The sequence below is a fragment of the Parasteatoda tepidariorum genome, chromosome 6, assembly GCF_043381705.1.
Source record: "Parasteatoda tepidariorum isolate YZ-2023 chromosome 6, CAS_Ptep_4.0, whole genome shotgun sequence".
Classification (NCBI taxonomy): domain Eukaryota; kingdom Metazoa; phylum Arthropoda; class Arachnida; order Araneae; family Theridiidae; genus Parasteatoda; species Parasteatoda tepidariorum.
This window is the reverse complement of record NC_092209.1, coordinates 43,553,477-43,573,013: the sequence shown is the minus strand read 5'-3', so window position 1 is coordinate 43,573,013 and position 19,537 is coordinate 43,553,477. Positions and strand designations below refer to the sequence as shown.

General features: G+C 28.7%; 1 long non-coding RNA gene across 1 annotated transcript in view; it reads left to right on the top strand.

Annotated features, from left to right (window-relative positions):
• LOC139425758 (uncharacterized) overlaps window positions 1–19,537 on the top strand; it is a 70,568-nt gene that overhangs the window by 29,637 nt on the left and 21,394 nt on the right. Inside the window, exon 2 of the long non-coding RNA XR_011636905.1 lies at window positions 17,607–17,659. This is a non-coding gene — a long non-coding RNA (uncharacterized lncRNA). The remainder of the gene's footprint in view (window positions 1–17,606; window positions 17,660–19,537) is intronic.

The following is a 19,537-nucleotide window of genomic DNA, read 5'->3' as shown; positions in this document are numbered from 1 at the left end:
AACACTGAAATTATAAGGCGTATTGATGACAGAATGTCCTCCAACTGAAATTGATAGGTTATGAAGGTTGAGAGAAGTAATTACTAATTAAGCTCCGACTGATTTCATCTAACCAACACTGAAATTATAAGGCGTATTGATGACAGAATGTCCTCCAACTGAAATTGATAGGTTATGAAGGTTGAGAGAAGTAATTACTAATTAAGCTCCGACTGATTTCATCTAACCAACACTGAAATTATAAGGCGTATTGATGACAGAATGTCCTCCAACTGAAATTGATAGGTTATGAAGGTTGAGAGAAGTAATTACTAATTAAGCTCCGACTGATTTCATCTAACCAACACTGAAATTATAAGGCGTATTGATGACAGAATGTCCTCCAACTGAAATTGATAGGTTATGAAGGTTGAGAGAAGTAATTACTAATTAAGCTCCGACTGATTTCATCTAACCAACACTGAAATTATAAGGCGTATTGATGACAGAATGTCCTCCAACTGAAATTGATAGGTTATGAAGGTTGAGAGAAGTAATTACTAATTAAGCTCCGACTGATTTCATCTAACCAACACTGAAATTATAAGGCGTATTGATGACAGAATGTCCTCCAACTGAAATTGATAGGTTATGAAGGTTGAGAGAAGTAATTACTAATTAAGCTCCGACTGATTTCATCTAACCAACACTGAAATTATAAGGCGTATTGATGACAGAATGTCCTCCAACTGAAATTGATAGGTTATGAAGGTTGAGAGAAGTAATTACTAATTAAGCTCCGACTGATTTCATCTAACCAACACTGAAATTATAAGGCGTATTGATGACAGAATGTCCTCCAACTGAAATTGATAGGTTATGAAGGTTGAGAGAAGTAATTACTAATTAAGCTCCGACTGATTTCATCTAACCAACACTGAAATTATAAGGCGTATTGATGACAGAATGTCCTCCAACTGAAATTGATAGGTTATGAAGGTTGAGAGAAGTAATTACTAATTAAGCTCCGACTGATTTCATCTAACCAACACTGAAATTATAAGGCGTATTGATGACAGAATGTCCTCCAACTGAAATTGATAGGTTATGAAGGTTGAGAGAAGTAATTACTAATTAAGCTCCGACTGATTTCATCTAACCAACACTGAAATTATAAGGCGTATTGATGACAGAATATCCTCCAACTGAAATCGATAGGTTATGAAGGCTGCGAGAAGTAATTACTAATTGAGAGAAATACTAGTATTATGTAATCAACATTGAAACTATAAGGCGTATTGATGGCAGAATATCCTCCAGCTGAAATCGATAGGTTATAAAGGCTGCGAGAAGTAATTACTAATTGAGAGAAATACTAGTATTATCTAACCAACATTGAAACTATGAGGCGTATTGATGACAGAATATCCTCCAGTTGAAATCGATAGGTTATAAAGGCTGCGAGAAGTAATTACTAATTGAGAGAAATACCAGTATTATCTAACCAACATTGAAACTATGAGGCGTATTGATGACAGAATATCCTCCAGTTGAAATCGATAAGTTACGGAAATTTGGAGAAGTGATTAATAATTAAGCGGGGACTAGTATCATCTAACCAATATTGAAACTATGTGGTGTAATGATGGCAGAATATCTTCTAGCTGAAATTGTTAAATTACGGAGATTTGGAGAAGTGTGATTACTAATTAAGCAGGGAATAGTATCTTCCAATCAACATTAAAACTATGTGGTGTAATGACGACAGAATAGCCAGATGAAAATTTTAGAACATATAGAAACATAAGTGTGCAGAGCAAAAAACTATTTTTCAATTAAAATTGCCTCTTTTTTAGTATTTAGAGGAACAAATTATGCTATGAATTTATCAGTAGACCCTCCTAAACTTAAACACTGATTTGTTTTCAAACTGTAACTTAACATTTTTTCCAAAAAAAAATAAAACAACCTCTCCTATTATATTAAGTATGTATTTGCTTTAAAACAAGCAATAGATTTCTCTACAGAAGAAAAAAGTATGGTAAATTTTAATATTTTAATTTTGAATAGTTTTAGAATCAATCATATCACATATGAAATTTAACTATAAGCGTAAGCTTTTTCATTGAGGTGTAGTTTGATTTATTTTTTATTACGAACTAAAGAGACTCGTGTATTGTTCTCGCATTCTTTTTACCTAATCCAACCTATTACGTTTATGCTATAGACGAATACCCAAAAGGGTTTCTTGATTATCCAATAAGGTACTAACTGTTCTTAATGTAAAAGATTAACCGAATAGTTAGAACTAGTTAGCACTTTAATCATTAACCTGAAGGAAGATTAGTCGTTGCAGTCTTTTCTAATTACAATCAAAGCTCTCCCCAAATGGATATTTGGCAGACTTTTGAAGTCTTATTTTCTTTAAAAAATGGCAACATAGTAATCTCCTTGCTTCATATTTATGCAAAAATAATAAAGCCAAGAGATATGCAATAGCTACTGAAACAAAAAGAACAGTGGCAATTTTAGGGTATTTTATAAAAGGAATTAATGGATTATTATCTTCTGTTAGCGCAAAGAAATTCCATTTGTATTGAAAAGGGATATTTAAAATTACAAAAGGGAATAAACTGCCTTAAAACAATTTAATGTATATTGGACTCGAGAGGGAATTTTGTAGGGATTATTTGCTATTGCAATGAGCAAGTAAACTGCATTCGAACAATGGGGAGGTGAAAAGCCTTTTTAAGCTCCTTAATATCATTTATTCGATTATTACTTAGTAATTTCCCTCACAAAGGAGATAAAACGGTGCTTAAATAAGTACTTGATTATTATTTTAGCTGACTTTAACGAGAATATTTTATTCTACTTTCTTTTACCTTTGGTCTAGAGTTTTATTAAATTAAAAGCATTATACGCAAAATTTGTTTTTGAATTATTCAGATATAAAAGAAAATAAATAGTTTTTCTTTATAAGAATCTTTCCTGTAATCATTTAAAAGTTCAGCTAAGTGTACTTTACATTTGAGACAATTTGCGTTTGATGCTAAAAACAACGATATTAATAAGAGTACTCGCATAATGATGAAAGTTGTTATTTTATTTTGGCTGAAAGACTTTTTGCGTAATGTAAGAGAAACATATTAAATAAAGTATCGTTAGTGTGCTGAGTTTGAAGAAGTTTTCTGATAAAAAAGTCGATAGTTTTGTATAAAATAATTTCGAATGCGTTTTAAAGTGAGACTTCGGTTACATTTTAACAATATGTTTTATTTATTAGGTAAAAATTTTAAGTAGCTTTTCGGATTAAAAGATGGAATAATGTTTTAGAAAATTATTTCGAATTTATTTTAAAATTAAAAGCTATTGTGGTTAAATTTTATAGTTTTTATTTGCTGGCTATTTATAATGAAAATTAATATATACTTTACAGTTGAATTGCTTATGTTTTTATTAAATTTGCTTTTTTGATAACTTAAAGTAGGTTCGAAAAATTAATAAGTACCCTTTTAGAAGTAAAGTTAAAGCGGAATAGGTACTTTCAAAGCCTCTCCTGCTGTATCGTTTTTTTCTTATTCATATACCATTAAGTTGGCAACTAAATTTCAATATTCTTCACTTCATGAAATGTTTTTGACATAATCTTTTTTAGAACATTCGAGCGAAAGGTTTAGTTCTATCTAAACCTATGCTTTGTGCTTTGTTAGAGTTAATTTATGGTAGTTTTTAGATCATTAAAATGGAATTGAAAATAAGTATTTGGAATTGAAAATAAGTACACTTTAAAGCAAAAAAATCGACGCACCAAGAAAGAGTTGTCCGATTAAAACGAAAATTAGTGAATAGGAAGAAAATGTACACAATAGTAAATGATTAAAATTTCAGAACAATTGAATAATTTATTGCAGAGTTACAGTAACAAGTTCAATAAGGTGTTGACCCGCCTCTAGCCTGGATACAAGTTGACACACGGCGTGGCATAGACCGATAAAGCTCCCGGATGGTCTCTTGCGGTATTTCCTGCCAAATTCGATCCAATTGTCGAACGAGGTCATCAACATTCCGTGCCAGATGCAATCGCCTTCCCATCATATCCCAGACATGCTCGATGGGAGAGAGATCTGGTGATCTGGCAGGCTAAGGAAGAGTTTGACAAGCTTGCAGACAGTTCATAGCAACACGTGCCGTATGTGGTCTGGCATTGTCCTGCTGAGAAACCAGCCGCTGCAAAAGGAACGGTAGCAAAACAGGTCTTAGGATGTCGTCGACGTACCGCTGTGCAGTAAGTGTACCTCTAATGACGACCAAAGGGGTCCGGCTGTCAAAGGAAATGGCACCCCAGACCATAATGCCTTGTTGAGGGCCGGTGTAGCGTGCAATAGTGAATGCAGGATCTCCCCTCTGCCCTGTGCGTCTCCAAACACGTCTTCGATGATCGTCAGGACACAGTTAGAAGCGGGATTCGTCGCTAAAGACTATACGTCCCCAGTCGGCATCATTCCAGCCTGATCGAGCGTCGATTTTGCGCGTCTTAATGCGTTCTTGGTCCGTCGATTTTTTTTGTTATAGAGTGTATTTGGAATTGAAAATCGAAAAATGAGCATTTTTAACACATTCATTTTTTTGCTTTTAGTGATGTTTCTAAGGCTGCAAAAACAGCTCGTGACATTTATAATGTATAAGGACAATGCACAACAGAAAGAAACATTCGTCATTGGCATACCAAGTGCAAAAAATGAAATTTTGATCCCATAGAAACATTTCGTTCTAACCGTCCACTTTAGTTCGATGATGAGAGATTAAAACGTTTACCCAGGAATTAGTGACAAAAGACAAGGTCAAAAGTAGCTAATATTTTTCTTTATTTGTATCAAATGCAAGCGTAGAGAAGATGAAATGTTTTCACATTTTAAACCTTAAATAAAAATAAACTCGAGAGCTTAGTTTCCAACCAAATAGTTCTTTTTTTACAAAATTGAATGGAAATTTATTATAGGAAACAGAGATCTTATTACATGCTTCCTATTTAAAAAGTGTTTAAAAGCACGTGAATTTTTCTGACTCACCCTCGCGTTGCCTTTCTTTATGCTTAAAATTATTATTTTTGTAAACTTTTTTTTAATTTCAATATTTAAAAGTTCAAATAAAAAATTTTTTTTTTGAAATCTAAAAATTTTGAAATAAAATTATAAATACGCATTTATTTCAGCTTCTTTTAAGTTTTTAGCAAAATGAAATTTTGGAAAAATTTGAAACAAAATTAAATATTTTTTTCAATGGTTAGATTTCTTTTCAGTTTATCTTAACTAACGTGTGTTAATTTATTTCAATTTACTTTACAAAGTATTTAGAATGCAAAACTAAAATATACTAAAAAACGAAAATAAATAAAAATAAGGAAAATGGTGTGGTAAGCAGTTTTAATTCAGAGAATAAAGAAGAAAAAAAGAAATTAAAACTAAATATTTATTAAAATATTACTTATAATATAATAAAGCAATCAACTTTTATTATTTAAATTATGAACAAGATCATATCAAGTTTTTTCCACCACCACAAAATTAACTACTTTTTTCCCTTTATTTTACAAGTTGGAACATATATATAGGTCTAGGTTTTTATATTGCAAACACAAACAATAAAAACACAGAAAATACTAAAATACATATTATTACACCTCTGTTTTCTATTGGCTATCAAAAGTTTTTTCGAACCATTAAACTCAAACAAAAATAACCTGCAAAAAAAAGGTTTTTAACTGCTCCATCCCTTTTGTAATTTAAAACCTGATTTCAAATAGATCAACGTAATATCAAAAGTTTTTCCGAACTATTAAAATCAAACCAAAATAACTTAAAAATAGTAATTTTTTAACTGCTCCATTCCTCTTATGATTTAAAATCTAATTTCAATTCAAAAATATAAAATTAACTTCTTTTAATAAAGTAACTTTTTTGTAATTTTCGGTAGTTGAAATGCTGTTAAAATGTACTATTTTGTACTTTCATGTTTCAAAGAATCAGAAATAGATGGCGCTACAATGCATCTTTTCTGTAAATGTTGTTTCACTACATTAATATGCTGCCAGCGTAAAACAAACTTTACATTTTCCCCTCTCTAATTCTTTTAACAAAAGTAACATTTTAAGAGCATTTAGTGTTTTGAAAACACATTACTAATCACGATATATCAATCATTTCTGAAAATATCACGAAAAATTATCACTTGCTAACACTTTTTTCTTCTTTTTAGAGATATTATGATTGAAATTTTGAATAAAAAGAGTATTTAAAATAAATAGAATTTTGATATTCTTATTAAATCAGACGGGTTTGGAATTTACAAATACATAGCTAGATATTTTAGTAAGTTTTGCATTATTCTGAATTAACTTTGCTTAAAACAATTTTTGAATTAGATTAAAATTTTTTTTCTTCAGTTCAGATTCTATTTAAATACAATGTTTAGTTTTCACCCTCTAATCAATATTTTCACCCCCAGAATATTTTTCAAAAAAACATCATTTTTATGTTTGTAATCAAATTATCTAAAAACAAGTTTTTGTTAAAAAAAACTAACTTTCAAACTTAAATATTGTTAGAATTTTTCTATTTAAGTTAAAAGTTTCCTTAACCGCTCTCCAGAAATCGCAACTGTTTTTTGATAATCTAAATTACAGAAATTAACTTAACTTTTAATCATTCTATGTTTTCAATGTTCAAAACTTTGAACTATTTTATATTAGCTTTCAGTTATTTTTCTTTAACTTTTAACTGAAAGATAAACTAGTATACTTCAAATTATCCTACATTTAATTTTAACTATCGTGTATTATTGTATATTTTAACTATCGTATAGACCGTAACAATCAATAATCATTGATAAGAAATGCTGTTTATGGTTATAGTTAATGATTACCTGATTGTCCTCTACTAAAAAAATTCGTTTTTTTAACGGTAAACATAATTAGGTTCTTGCAATTCGAGAAGATGACGACCTCAGTGTCAGCTGAACGTTTATAATCAAGCTGGCGTGTAAAAGTCGGGATGCGTCTTTAAACATAAGTTAAAATCTTTATTAACGTGGAATTTATTAAATACAATGCCGTTTAGCACATCGAATTTGTTAAAATATAATTACTTTCTTTCTACGTCTTTTATTTAATTTAGATTTATTTTTTGTTTATGTATTTTACTGTTACTGTGATATATTTTTGTTCTGTATACCTGACAACTTCGATGCATAGTTAATTTGTTTATATTTTACATGACTATGGGCGTGTCTTTGTGTTAAGTAAGAAACATAAAGTAAAAGAATTGAAATTATTGTGAAATAAAATAAATGATTTAAAAATAAATATATATATTTCAATATATTTTAATAGATAAAGAATGAATCTCATCACAAAACTGTTATGAGAAACATAATCTATTTAAAAAAAATCATTCATAATAATAAATAATCATTTACAAAAAATGCTTTTTATGTTTATAGTTGTGATTATTGAAATGTTCTCTGCTGAAAAAACAACTAAAATTTTTTATGTATAAATATAATTAACGGAAAATATTAAAATATTATCTGAGTCTTTTTAAGATTTAATGCATTTTGAAAGTTAAAGAATAAACCTCATCACAAAACTACCATAAAAAGACCCAAATTTATTTGAAAAAGAAATATTCATAATAATCAATAATCATTTATAATGAATGCTGCTTATGATCATAGTTAGTGATTATCCGAATGTTCTCTATTAAAAAAAGATTTTTAATTTTTTAACTGTAAACATAATTGTCATAAAATATTGAAAAAGAATTCGTCCTGTCTTTTCATGATTTGATATATTTCGAAAGATAAATAATGAATCTTGCCACAAAACTATCCTACAAAAACAGAATTTATTTGGAAAAAAAAAATCATTCCTAACACAATAAATCACTTACAATGAATGCTGTTTATGGTTATATTTATTGATTATCTGGATGTTCTCTACTGAACAAAAGACTTTTAATTTCTTTTTTACTGTAAGCATAATTTTCTTAAAATATAAAAAATATCTCCGAATCTTTTCCAGATTAAATATATTTTGAAAGTTGAAGAATGGATCTAATCGGAAAACTACCATAAAGAACAATACCTATATTAAAAAAAATCATTCATAATAATCAATAATCATAAATAATGAATGCTGTTTACGGTTATAGTTAATGATTATCTATACATTCTCTACTGAAAGAAAGATTTTTAATTTTTTAAATTGTAAACATGAATGATAGAACAGATTAAAAAAATTCTCCGAGTCTTTTTAAAGTTTAATGTATTTTGAAAGATAAAGAATGAATCTAATCGGAAAACTACAATTAAAAACAGTATCTATAGGAAAATCATTCATAATAATAATCAATAATCATTTATAATGAATGCTGTTTATGGTTATAGTTAATGTTTATCTATACATTCTGTACTGAAAGAAAGATTTTTAATTTTTTAAATTGCAAACATTAATGATAGAACAGATTAAAGAAATTCTCCGAGTCTTTTCAAAGTTTAATGTATTTTGAAAGATAAAGAATGAATCTAATCGGAAAACTACCATGAAAAACAGTATCTATAGGAAAATCATTCATAATAATAATCAATAATTATTTATAATGAATGCTGTTTATGGTTATAGTTAATGATTATCTATACATTCTCCACTGAAAGAAAGATTTTTAAATTTTCTAAATTGTAAACATAAATGACAGAACATATTAAAAAAATTCGCCGAGTCTTTTCAAGATTTAATATATTTTGAAAGATAAAGAGCACATCTCATCACAAAACTACCATAAAAAATCTATTTGAAAAAAAAAGCATTTCAACTTTAACTTAAAATGATTCTATTTCCTAAAAAGCCTCAATTATATATTCCTCTTAAATCTAATTCAAAGTACGAAAGATACTAGATCTGTCCATCCATTAGCTGTACCCTTGACTGTTAAGAGTGACAGGCCAGACTTCACATCAAAAATTAAGTCAAATAAATAAAATAGAAATAAATGAAAGACTGAATAAGAAATGTGCCCAAAAAGTCTCTGCAAAAATAGAAAAATAAAAACACTAGAAGCTCTCTTCTGTCCTTCTTTTCTATAAAGATAATAAAAAGATTCTTTAATAATATATCACAAGTCTCTTATCTCTATGGATTAATATTTCATTTACGTCTGCCAGGGATATTCGAAAGGGGGTGGTCCAGAGGGTGGGTGATTTCTATTTTGTTTGGTGATAAAGAGAAAGAAAAAAATTGGGAAAAAAAGAAGCTTGTACTATCATCAGAATGAGAATAGTTGCAAGAGAGATTAGTTTTACTTTGTGATTATTATTATGGTTTTGGGTTATATAGATGTTCGATCATTTGTTTTGATCAAGTGGTATTATTGTTCGATATTTATGATAGGATTTGCATCGATTGGTGACTCTTTGTAGTCTAAATTGAATATGCAATCGGAAAAAACGAAACACATTTATTAGCTTTTGTTTGAATATAATATAAATCTGAAAACAGGGTTTTAATCTTTATATTTCAAATCACTTCTGCTTTTTCTTATTCACGCCTTTTAAGTCTTGAAAATAGGTGTCTATTTTTGAGCGATGCTTGAAAAATGTGAACTAAGATGTTGCTCACATCACATTTTAGCCAACCGTACCTGTTTCACCAACTTAACTCAGTTTTAATAGTTTTAATTTTTTTAGTCGTGGTGGTATGATTCCTTTTGAGGATTTCCTTTGTACTAACTGCAACCAAACCTAGCTTACCTCCAATCCACGTGCAGGATGCAGTTCACTCCAAAATTTGATTTTTTAAAAGAACGTGAGTCCTTTGTTGCAATATATATATATGACTTTTAATTTCTTTTTTACTGTAAGCATAATTTTCTTAAAATATAAAAAATATCTCCGAATCTTTTCCAGATTAAATATATTTTGAAAGTTGAAGAATGGATCTAATCGGAAAACTACCATAAAGAACAATACCTATATTAAAAAAAATCATTCATAATAATCAATAATCATAAATAATGAATGCTGTTTNTTCTAAATGCTTACAATATTTAAGATCATTTCTCTGACAAGCCATTTACGATTAGACTGTTTGAAGCACTTTATGATACCCTGATCCATCGACTGCAACTTTGCTATTGTGTTAGGCGGGTGAAACTGCAAGTTCACTGCTTTCAAATTAGGTAGATCACTATGCGCTGTGCATTACTTTTCTTTTTTTAGCGAAGAATTTCCGATCCAATTTTCTGACATAGTCTTCAAATAAAACTGATGTCATCCAAAACTTTTTGTTAGACTTGTAATCCAAAGGATACTTTTTTACATTCTTGAAACATCGGGGATTTCGGTATTTTCCGATAACAAGTAAGGACAATTTCTTTGTCCCAGACGCATTTCCTCCAACTGGGACAGTCAAACGCTCCTTGCTCATTTTACCCCCTAAGCAGTTTTCATCCTTAAACACCATAGTCTTATTTGGAAGGCATTTTTAAAAAAAAAACCATTTCATCAATATTAAAAACATTATTTTAACTGCATCCTTGAAGTAAATTTGGTAACGTTTCATTTAACCACTGTTCACATACTTCAAGAGGGACAGCTTTAGCTTCTCATTGAAGAGTGCGAATGACATTGTGTGTGTGGTGCAAAGGGAGGGGCAAGATATCAGCTCCTAGGTTTTTTTTTCTTGCTTTAAAAGATCAAAAAAAAATCGAGTTAAAGGGAGTAAAATTCGAGTAATCGAGAGTAATTAACATGAAATTGAAGAAAAAAGGGTCGGGACTTCATAAAAAAATCGAGCTATAGTAATATTCCAGTTATCGTACTTCGAGTTATAGCGAATTGACTGTATATATATATATATATATATATATATATAATATTTTCGCTCATCCCAATGTGCGTGAAGTTTAAAATCATTTAACGAATCTCTTTAACTGCAATTTATGGGATATTAAAGTAATTTGCACAGAAAATTATAATTGGGTATACTATAGCCTACGTCACAGATCGTGTTATTCCTACTAAATTTAACTAGTAAACAGAATTTTCTACGAACCTGATTTCTAGCAACAAGTAAAAGCATCAAACGAAGAGTCTTGTTTATAAGTCGCTACTCGCCAGGTTGGAATTGTATTAGTCTAGTTCCTTTGGAAATAATTTATATTGTTGTTTTACCAAAGTTTATGAATTTAGTAAAAATATTTAAAACTCAGTTTATTAATTAAACTAAAAGGTAAATGTTATTCCTAGTAAGTGCAAGTAGTTGTGCTTTTTTCATATTATACCCAATTGAAAAAACTGTTAATAAGATTAGACACCGGTTTAAGAGACTTTTTCTTAAAATGTAGCTCAAAATTAAGTTATAATAAAAAAAGCATTTCTCTAAGTTTTAAACTCGTAATGTTAGAAAGCAGTCAAAACCAAAAATGCAATAATAATAGTGCCGGTAAATTCCTTTAAATTAGGAATAGAAAAATATTTATAGGAAAATGATGCCGACATGACTTTCGTTAGTTATATGCTGATGACAACCAAAACAATATGGAAACTGGATCCTACCATGTGATTTTCTCCCCAATCAAATTGTACAGACAACAATTGAAAACTGCGTCAGACCATTATGTTTTCATGTTATGTAGATACATTAATTAGTTAAAATATTTTGTTTCCTCGAATTTTTTCTATCAGTTTTTACATTTTTCTAAAATTTGGTTCTTCTATAAGTTCACCAAACTTCGGGTTGCAAACTTGCCTGAGAGGTACAGGCAGTTGGAGCGCAATGGTGATCACATTGGAGCATTATTCCGTTATTATCTAAATTGTAAATACTTAACTTCCATGACCTCCCTGATCTAATTTAGATTGCTATGGAAATACTTCAAATTATACACATTCAAGAAAATGTATGTACCAAACGTAAATATCAAACGTATGTATCAAGCGTATGTATCAAACGTATGTATCAAACATATGTATCATATAAAATAAACAGGCATTAGATATAAAATTTTTAGTTTCGCTTCACTTAAATGCTCTTTTTAAAATTTAATTTTTTAAAATTTTGATTTTTCTGAACTTTTGATAACACATACGATTTAGAAAAAATATGACATGAGCTAATTTTTAAATTTAGAAGACCGACAAAAGTTGGCAATGTTAATATAACTACAATTAAGTTTTTTTGTATGAAGTAATTAAGGTACATTTTAAAATTATTATTATTATTTATAAATAATATGTTTCATATTCGGAGCAATTCATACAAAATCTGTAATAGTCATTCATTATATTATAGTACGAACTACTCACAGAAAACATTATTGTGATTGACTTTGAATCCCTTATTTGTTTGAATTTATTATTTATCTTTAAAATACTTTTTTTTTAAAAGTTATATATATATTTTTTAATTTTCTCGTTGTGGAAAATTGAAATGCACTTGATAATTTCTTTTGTATTTATGAAATATTATTATGAAGAAAGGTATTGAAAATTTTTAAGCAATGTTGAAAGAGAAAAATGAAAAAAAATTCTTTGTTGAAAATTAGGGTCATTAATATTTTTCACTGTCTCTTTTCCTTTTACAAACTTGAATATTAATTTTCTTTTGATAAATTTGCGTTGCCATACTTTTTCCGTGCAATTTATTTTCATAAAGAATAGATATATTTCTTACTTTATAGAATTTGATGCATGATATTTGTTAGGCATAAAATTGAGAAAAAAACTGCGCATAATTTTGTGATATAATCTGGATGTTCTAATAGAATTGTATGTGTTGGGAATTGTAGCAAACATTGAATAATTTAATCTATTGCATTCTTTAATTCATTTTGTACAGTTATTGCATTATTAAAAATTTTCTTCTTTTATTGTAATTAAAATGTGATTTAATTTTTCTTTTTTTGTGTCAAAAGATAAAATGATAATAAAGATTCGTAAAAATAATTTCAGACTCTTAAAATATTATATCAAGATCATAATTAATTTTACAATTATTGAAGTTTGTTTTTTTTTTAAATAATTTTTTAAGAAACTCCGTTTTTGTGAACTTAAGTTGTTGTTAAGTGTTAACGAAAATTGCAAATTTGTTTCGAGCATACTTATTAAAAATTTATTTAGATTGACGAGTTATATTTAGATAGACATTAGAAAATCTCACGCGAGGACAGTCAATTTAAGAAAATTTACCCGAATTTCGATTAAATTCAAACATTTTTTGGGGGTATACTCAACTTTATTAAGACAGGTTCCATATGAAATTAATTAATATTGAGCAAATGAATATCGGAATCATATAAAAGCATGTAGAGAGCGCAAAAAAAACCCTCCCTAAATAACCTTTGATCTAATGATCGGATCTTCGTGTTCTAAAACTCAATGGCTCAAGAGAGTGACCTCAAATATGCTAATTAATAAGTGCAAATGATATTTTAAGTTACTAAAGTTGACACGAAAATGTAAGTTCTCTGAATAAACATCTTTTTTCGACGGATTCGGATTTCTGACCCCCACAATATAAGAGGTAGCCGCAATATAGGAAATATGGTCCCAATAGTTTGTTTGGAGTTTTGTGTTTGATTTCGTAACTTAAAATGTCGTCTGCATTTACTAATTAGCATATTTGCGGTCACTCCCTCGAGTCATTAAAATTTAGTCCAAGAACGTGAAAATCCGATCGTTAGATCAAAAATTATTCATGGTATTCCGCCTCTTTGCACACTGCTCATTTTGATTCATACTGAACGTATGAAGCAACAGTAGTAATGTCTGTGCAGTATAAAATAATAAAAATTCTTTGGTTTTTCCGTTGTGGTTCAAAATTAAATTTTTATGTTACTAAAAAACGTAGATATATGTCATAATTTATAACTAAAATCGTGATCCACAAGAGAAAGTTATTTTGAAGCTTCGTTCTTTTTCAAATAGAACTTCGAAAAAGTGGAAAATAAATGAAGGGGAAAAATAAAACTAGAAAAACTGAGGCAGCCGAAAGTGAAACAGAAAACAGTAACCAACAAAAAATGAAAAAAAAGAGAAAAAAATTGTTTTCCTTGTTTTTTTCTGTTGGCAACTTAAGTTTTTCTATTTCAAATATGCTTGGTTTTCGAGTTTTGAAGATGATAGCGAGTTTTGAGAATGAGTTCCTATTTTTGAGTGCTCGACACAAGTCAACGTTTACTTCATTTTCTTACGAAGGAATGGAACTTTTTTTTAGTATCAAGTATAAATTTTCTCGATGCAGTTGCTTTGGATTAATCATTTAAAATTTACTTTTAAAACGGTAAGAAAAGCACGAGGCAAACGAAAATAGGTGGAAGTTACATTTAGTTTTATCCAGATCTCTTCCGATCTGGTGTAAACAAATAGATAAAAAAAAATACTTCACTTGCCTGGATAGAAATGTTTAAGTTTCTTCCCCGTTTGTCTTCTTTTCAGTTACGGGTTCCAGATGTCCACCAACACTTTTTTTTAAATCCTACATAGCATAAAAGGTAATGAAACTACCCCTAACACTTAATTGCAAATTTGCACTGAGAAAGCTGATGGCTTTAGTGATTTAGAAAAATCAGCTTTAGAAAATATATTCTTTCAGGAAAATTGTTTTTACATGGAGCCATAATATCGCTACTTTGAATCATAGTACCGTGAAATGTTCTGTAACTTTAATAAGGTGTCAAGTCGAACTATATTTCCTTTTGAGATGAGGCATACTACCGTGCAATCAAGTTTAAGGAGTACGATACAGTGCTAAGTCAAACCATGTTTCCTTTTATCGTCCAATCAAACTTAAGGAATACGATACTGTGCTGAGTCAAACCATATTTTCTTTTAAATTGAGCAATTCTATCACGCAATCAAAGTTATGGAATAAGACTTTTCACAATACTGTAATATGATACTAAGTTGCACTATAATATGTTAAAACCATATTATACAGTAACTTAACACTATAACAAGGTTTTAAGAAATTTGAACTATGTTGCATGGTGCTTTCCAAAATATCTAAAAGAGTATCATCTGTGGGAATTGTTTTAACAAAACAAACCTTTTTCCATTGCTATTATTAAATCATTTACCATCATCAATGATTAATTTTCTATACTTACAGCTGGCTATAAAATGTTTCTAAATCTGAAATTTTAAGCCTTTATTTCAGCATGCAACTTGATATTTTCTTTTACAATACTTCTGAGAAACTCTCTCAAATTTATTACATATATTCTACTATACTCTAATCACTTGAAGTACCTCAAGCTTTTGTATATTTTTGTATCGTATTTTTTCTAATCAAGTTTATGCCCAAAGGAAATACGTTTTTTCCTTTACCATTTACGGTAGAGTTTTTAAATATTAAAAACACTTGAAATAAGAATTCAAGTGCTTATTTTACGCTTTATTTAAGACATTCGTTTTTTTTTTCATTCAACTTTTTCCCCCAAAACAAAACACTTCAAAACACACATTTTCTCTTCATGAATAAAAAAGCATACTTCAAGATTAAACTCAAGTAGTATTAAACAAAACACTCCTGTCCCTTAGTTTTTGCGAAACAAGACAATTTCAATTTCAAAAACTGTTTTTCCTTAGAAAAAATAAAAAAAACTGAAAAAACTCATTAGATTATTCTTCGCTTGTGTAAGATGAATCACCTCGTACAAAAGTCATCGAAGAACAATTCTACAATTCCCTTTTTACCCATCCCCATTTTGATTTAAACAGGGGACACTAGCGTTTAAATAAATATAAATCATTCTTTACAGAAATCTCCGCTTTTACTTTCTAAAATTCATGAACAGGAACGCTGAATTGCATTCGAGAAATAAACATAAAAATAAAAGGAAAAATTTCAACTCTTAAGTCCTTAATACCAATCCATAGGACATTCCAACAAAATCTCCCATGTATGTATACATACATATATCTATATCTAGAAGTGATTTACTAAGTGCAGCATCAATCATTGTGAATTCAGTTGTCTACGGCTATGAAAAGACGTATACGGCTGTGGTGCCTACTTGATTATATCTTTTATTCTTTTTTTATTTGTGGTTTTCCACCCTTATTTTATCTGTTTCTTCGTCCATGCTGTTTTTGTCTCTCCGGGACAGAGTGATTTTTCTGTCGCGCTGAATTATGAATTGTTAACAATGGTCGGTAACGTGTATATGATGGGTTTAGGGAACCTTTATATGAGTTTGTGTTTGGGTCAATTCAGTTAAAGCTTTCTGCTTTGAAGTGGAATTAGAAGATTACAACCTATCGGAATTAAATTATTCCATTTATGTTCGATGTTGTGTAGGGTTTCGTTCTCAAAAGCTCGCCAAAATTTGGACTTACTTCTACTTGGCGTGGAATGTTTGGAAGAAATTTCTGCTCAATACGAATATGCCATTTAAATAAATGAGGAACGTGTATATATTTAGGTTAGGAGAAATGCTCTAAAGAATTTGAGTGGTACATAAATTCTCTCTAAATAAAAAGGAAACATTTGCGTCTTACTTAGCCATAAAGAACTTAGGGGTTTCCTATAAACGGCATGTTCTAATGTTATTTCGTTGTCTAAATCTTTTTTAAAATTCATTATTTAAAACGATAGGTATTCTCACAATTAATATTTCTAATTGTCCTTTATTACGCTCTTGTATCAATTGGTTAACATTGTAATGCAATACGTTAAAAATAAATATAAATAGGAAGTATAAAAAGTAAAATATGTGTAAGTAAAAAATATATATATTCTGATAAAATCATTCAAAAGTTTTCTTTAAAATCATAGTAATTTACAACTCGCTAATTTTAATTATTCTAACATTTCTAGAGCTTTGCAAATATTGCGAAGAACTGCAAAACATAAAGAAACATAAATCTCTGTATGTTTCATTTTTAGACTTGTAAGTGCCGTTTTTCTCATTTATTTTTTCCAATCTTAACATCTCGAACAAAATAAATGATCCGAGAAAATAATAATAATTTCACATTCATCCACAAGTTTAATTTAAAAGAACAGGTCATAATTAAAACATTAAAAATAAATTAAATGCGGAACACTTTAATAAGTTTTGTTTTATTGATAGGAGATCTTAATGGTTCGGAATGATATATACGAAATTTTTTGCAGACGATATTTTTATTAAAGAGTAAAAGCTGACTATTATCTTTTTTCTGACGATATTTTAAATTATGATATCGAACTCTAAAACGTATTTTCGCTGTCTAAGCATATCTTTTTCCAACGTAATTGGCTTTTTGGCCCTCAAAACATGTCCTGATATCGAAAAGATGTTTTTATAATAGCTTAATCAAGAAAATAGTTAAAATATGAGTTTCTTTGTGTTAATTTTCTCTTTTGTCACATGTTGGGATGAATCAAAAACTTTTGGCTTATTTTAAAAGCTCATTGGACCGAATATAATTCTAGGCAAAAAAAAATTTAATAATTATTTGATACTTTTTCTTCCTTTATAATTTAATAACCATTGAAAAAGTTTTGAACTGTAAGATATTCTTATTTTAAAATAATTTTAAACTGTAAATTTTGAATATAATTTTTTCTTATTAACCATCTTTTCCAGATAGGAGATTCCTTACATTTTGAAAATCGAAAACCTGAATTCATCTAGAAAAAGTAAGTTTTTGTGCCAGATCTCGTAATTAAATTATCGTCTGGAAAAATTAATTAAAATATTTAGAGTTATTCTTTCGAACGATTAAAATTATATCCTAATATATGAAAATCTGATCCATAGATCAAAAGTTGTTTTGTTGATCTGTTATTTATTTTACTCACTATACAAATTTACAATTGCATAGAAAATTGAAATACTAACTCATTTAGAAAAGAATCATTCCAAATGCAGAAGTTCAAAATCTTGAATAAGTTTATCAAATATATGTTAGAAATCCTTCGAAAAAAGAAAATTTCTTTCGCTATAATGCAAACGATTCAAGTCAGCAAAATTAACATTAAATCTCCGTACTCCTCAGCTGTTTCAGCCATCACAAAGTAATTTTCCAATTCTATGTTTTTCTTTTAAATAATTTTTTTTTCTTAGATACATAGACTCATGAGCGAAATTGTATTCGAACTGAACAAAAAGGTAAAAAAGAAAAACTGAAAAAATTAAAAACTGCGACTTCGACTTTGGACTCAATTACAGCGCCATCTATCGTCGCGTCGTCCGAGCCTTCCATCTAACGACGCCATTAAATATAAAGACATATTAGGAAAAGGTAGAAAGGGAAGATATCAAAGAAAAGAAAAAATAAGATAAATGATAATAGAAAAGTGCAATAAAAAAACGAAAAGGTCGTAAAATGAAACTGAAATAGGAATCTTTTTGAGTGATGTTCACAGAAAATAAATTAAGAGTCGTTAACTGCAGTAAATTTATTTCGAACCACGAATTTATTATAATTATTTTTATTTCTTATGCATTTAATGATTTGGTTTTCTGGACCGAATTTCTAAGATAATAATCTTAAAACTTATTTTTCAAAGTAAATATATAGATTGCTCAGTAAATAAAGTCTTCTGCAGTGCTAAGTTATTTCAGTTTTATAAAGATAATATTAATATAATTACAAAATTAATATTTTTAATTATTAGTTATTGTATTTAGTAATTATATTTGAATTATTCTATAAATATAGTTCTGTTAAAAAGCGTGTCGAATCGCTGATGTGTAATTCTTCACAGATAGCATCTTCTATTACAGGGTCAATAACTTCGATTCATCTGATTTAGTTAAAAAATTAACATCCTGTATATTATTGATGCAGATTTCATAGTAGGCAAGAGTTTCGTTAAAAAATTTCTTTTCCATGAAAATGGTCAAAAATTGAACAAAATAGGTATAAAATTCAAGATTTTAAATTTAATGAACCAAATCTAAAAAACTAAACATTAAAAAAGAATCACGCGTATAATCGAAACTAAGTTAGTAATATACTGTGTTAAATTTTATTTAAAAAATTGTTCAAATATGGAAAAAGTTACCTTCAAATATTAAAAATGCATCTCATTACCTCCATTATATGGCCTTAGCCGATGTAGTTTATAGCGTATAACAGCTATAATATACGCTGTATGTTTAGTTGACTTATTAGTTGCGAATAATTTTCAGTTTATGTGGTTAGAAACCTATTCTCGAACGCTCATACGCATGAATTGCGTAAAAAAAATGGAATCTGATGTATGTAATAATGAGATAATAAAGACTTTAGTTTTTCATATTGTTTTTCCAACTCGATTGACGATTTTTTCAATGAATTCTTCCAGGCAATTTTTTGAATTACCTGTGAAATTTTTGGTAAAGTGCCACAATCTATACAAATACTTCCCATTTTTCCAACGCGCAAATAACTAAACTAAAACGAAAAACTAATCGAACGAAAAAGTGAAAAAAATAATATTTATAAGCTGATTATGAGATTTTTTAACATATAGCTTATTTTGTTTTCTTTTATGCATGCATATCATATGTTAGAGCATATAAATAGAATA